This window comes from Nothobranchius furzeri, unplaced genomic scaffold (assembly GCF_043380555.1).
Source record: "Nothobranchius furzeri strain GRZ-AD unplaced genomic scaffold, NfurGRZ-RIMD1 Scf035, whole genome shotgun sequence".
Lineage (NCBI taxonomy): Eukaryota > Metazoa > Chordata > Actinopteri > Cyprinodontiformes > Nothobranchiidae > Nothobranchius > Nothobranchius furzeri.
In genome coordinates, this window is record NW_027223052.1 from 412,227 (window position 1) to 416,615 (window position 4,389).

Below are 4,389 nucleotides of genomic sequence, written 5' to 3' on the forward strand. Positions count from 1 at the left end.
TGGACCTTGTTTTCACACAAATGAACCCAGAATGATGTGAAATTGTGCTTCGTGCAACATAATTCTGGGTGCCATTTAAACACCATAAGTGATAATGACTCCATTCCTTTTTGGGGTTGTAGGGGCTGTTGATTGGAGTACACTAAAACAAACCTGATCTCTCTAGGACATTCAGAAGCCAAGTTATAAGCCCTCAAAGGTGTAAATGGACTACTTCTTTAAAGTGACACCAGGCCCGGTGACCTTTGGGACATGGTTTGACCCCCTATAGGAATGTGCGAGCATCATGAAAAGTTCAGATCACTTACAACTCAATAGATTCTACCTTCTTGTAACGTTTCAGCCTGATTGGACCTTGTTTTCACACAAATGAACCCAGAATGATGTGAAATTGTGCTTAGTGCAACATAATTCTGGGTGCCATTTACAAACCATAAGTGCTAATGACTCCATTCCTTTTTGTGGTTGTAGGGGCTGTTGGTTGGAGTACATTAAAACAAACCTGATCTCTCTAGGACATTCAGAAGCCAAGTTATAAGCCCACAAATGTGTAACTGGACTACTTCTTTAAATTTACACCAGATCCGGTGACCTTTGGGACATGGTTTGACCCCCTTAGGAAAGTGCTATCATCATGAAACGTTCAGATCGCTTACAACTCAATAGATTCTACCTTCCTGTAACGTTTCAGCCTGAATGGACCTTGTTTTCACACAAATGAACCCAGAATGATGTGAAATTGTGCTTCGTGCAACATAATTCTGGGTGCCATTTACAAACCATAAGTGCTAATGACTCCATTCCTTTTTGTGGTTGTAGGGGCTGTTGATTGGAGAACACTAAAACAAACCTAACCTCTCTAGGACATTCAGAAGCCAAGTTATAAGCCCACAAAGGTGTAACTGGACTGCTTCTTTAAAGTGACACCAGGCCCGGTGACCTTTGGGACATGGTTTGACCCCCTATAGGAATGTGTGATCATCTTGAAACATTCAGATCACTTACAACTCATTAGATTTTACCTTCCTGTAACGTTTCAGCCTGATTGGACCTTGTTTTCACACAAATGAACCCAGAATGATGTGAAATTGTGCTTCGTGCAACATAATTCTGGGTGCCATTTAAAAACCATAAGTGCTAATGACTCCATTCCTTTTTGTGGTTGTAGGGGCTGTTGATTGGAGTATACTAAAACAAACCTGATCTCTCTAGGACATTCAGAAGCCAAGTTATGAGCCCACAAAGGTGTAACTGGACTACTTCTTTAAAGTGACACCAGGCCCGGTGACCTTTGGGACATGGTTTGACCCCCTATAGGAATGTGCAATCATCATGAAACGTTCAGATCACTTACAACTCAATAGATTCTACCTTCTTGTATTGTTTCAGCCTGAATGGACCTTGTTTTCACACAAATGGACCCAGAATGATGTGAAATTGTGCTTCGTGCAACATAATTCTGGGTGCCATTTACAAACCATAAGTGCTAATAACTCCATTCCTTTTTGTGGTTGTAGGGGCTGTTGGTTGGAGTACATTAAAACAAACCTGATCTCTCTAGGACATTCAGAAGCCAAGTTATAAGCCCACAAATGTGTAACTGGACTACTTTAATCAATCAATCAATCAAATTTTATTTCAGACAAGGGATATGTCCATAACAAGAATAAAAAAAATAAAAAAAAAAAATAAAAAAAAATAAAATACAAACACATTCTAATTACAAACCGTATAGGCAGTTGCTCCAATGTTTAAAAAGGACTGAGGAGTACCTCGTGTCACTGTAAGATAAAGATGACAGAGCTCTAACAACCGCGTTAGCTGACAAACTCAGTCGGCAGATGAATTTGTACATGAAGAGCCTCAGAAGCGCATGAAAAGTTGGGATGTTACTCGTAACAAACATGTGACTTGCCGAAGTCCATCTAGGGAGCTTCATGAGGATTCTAAAAGCATCCTGATAAGCCACTTGAAGCTTCTTCATTACTACCTTACTATAGTTGCACCACAAGTGGGCTGTATAGAGAGGAGTACAAAAGGAACGAAAGAGGGACACTTTAACAGGATCTGAGCACATGCCAAAGTTACGTGCCAGAGTGTTAGCCTGCATGTACAGCTTACCACACTGCCTCTTAATGTCCTCGTCATCACAGAGGTCACTTCTTAAAATGTGCCCCAAATAATTTACTTTGCTTACCACTTCCAGGACCTGATTTGTTAAGTTAAAAGATGGAAAATTAAGCTTCAGGTCCCCTTTAGTAGCAGCAATCATAACCACACTCTTTTTAGGGTTAAACAGGATGTCAAATTGCTCACCATACTTAGCACATGCCCTGAGCAGCTGCTGCAGGCCTGCGCTGTAGGGAGACATGAGGACTAGGTCATCTGCATATATTAAATGATTTACCAGTCGGTCACCCACCAAGCATCCAGTCTTACTATCATTCAGAGTAACAGACAACTCGTCAAGGTACAGGTTAAAAAGGACAGGTGACAGAATCCCGCCTTGTCTGACTCCATTTGATACGGAGAAAGGTTCAGACACTTCTGTCCCCCACTTTACCTGCATTAGTTGATGAGAGTACCAGAAGTGCAAAATCCTAACTAGGTAAGAAGGGACCCCTCTGTTTTGTAGCTTGATGAATACTTTAAATTGACACCAGATCTGGTGACCTTTGGGACATTGTTTGACCCCCTTAGGAAAGTGCTATCATCATGAAACATTCAGATCACTTACAACTCAATAGATTCTACCTTCCTGTAACGTTTCAGCCTGATTGGACCTTGTTTTCACACAAATGAACCCAGAATGATGTGAAAATGTGCTTCGTGCAACATAATTCTGGGTGCCATTTACAAACCCTAAGTGCTAATGACTCCATTCCTTTTTGTGGTTGTAGGGGCTGTTGATTGGAGAACACTAAAACAAGCCTAACCTCTCTAGGACATTCCGAAGCCAAGTTATAAGCCCACAAAGGTGTAACTGGACTGCTTCTTTAAAGTGACACCAGGCCCGGTGACCTTTGGGACATGGTTTGACCCCCTATAGGAATGTGCGATCATCTTGAAACGTTCAGATCACTTACAACTCAATAGATTGTAGTTTCCTGTAACGTTTCAGCCTGATTGGACCTTGTTTTCACACAAATGAACCCAGAATGATGTGAAATTGTGCTTCGTGCAACATAATTCTGGGTGCCATTTAAAAACCATAAGTGCTAATGACTCCATTCCTTTTTTTGGTTGTAGGGGCTGTTGATTGGAGTACACTAAAACAAACCTGATGTCTCTAGGATATTCAGAAGCCAAGTTATAAGCCCTCAAAGATGTAACTGGACTACTTCTTTAAAGTGACACCAGGCCCAGTGACCTTTGGGACATGGTTTGACCCCCTTAGGAAAGTGCTATCATCATGAAACGTTCAGATCACTTACAACTCAATAGATTCTACCTTCCTGTAACATTTCAGCCTGATTGGACCTTGTTTTCACACAAATGAACCCAGAATGATGTGAAATTGTGCTTCGTGCAACATAATTCTGGGTGCCATTTAAACACCATAAGTGCTAATGACTCCATTCCTTTTTGGGGTTGTAGGGGCTGTTGATTGGAGTACACTAAAACAAACCCGATCTCTCTAGGACATTCAGAAGCCAAGTTATAAGCCCTCAAAGGTGTAAATGGACTACTTCTTTAAAGTGACACCAGGCCCGGTGACCTTTGGGACATGGTTTGACCCCCTATAGGAATGTGCGAGCATCATGAAAAGTTCAGATCACTTACAACTCAATAGATTCTACCTTCTTGTAACGTTTCAGCCTGATTGGACCTTGTTTTCACACAAATGAACCCAGAATGATGTGAAATTGTGCTTAGTGCAGCATAATTCTGGGTGCCATTTACAAACCATAAGTGCTAATGACTCCATTCCTTTTTGTGGTTGTAGGGGCTGTTGGTTGGAGTACATTAAAACAAACCTGATCTCTCTAGGACATTCAGAAGCCAAGTTATAAGCCCACAAATGTGTAACTGGACTACTTCTTTAAATTTACACCAGATCCGGTGACCTTTGGGACATGGTTTGACCCCCTTAGGAAAGTGCTATCATCATGAAACGTTCAGATCGCTTACAACTCAATAGATTCTACCTTCCTGTAACGTTTCAGCCTGAATGGACCTTGTTTTCACACAAATGAACCCAGAATGATGTGAAATTGTGCTTCGTGCAACATAATTCTGGGTGCCATTTACAAACCATAAGTGCTAATGACTCCATTCCTTTTTGTGGTTGTAGGGGCTGTTGATTGGAGAACACTAAAACAAACCTAACCTCTCTAGGACATTCAGAAGCCAAGTTATAAGCCCACAAAGGTGTAACTGGACTGCTTC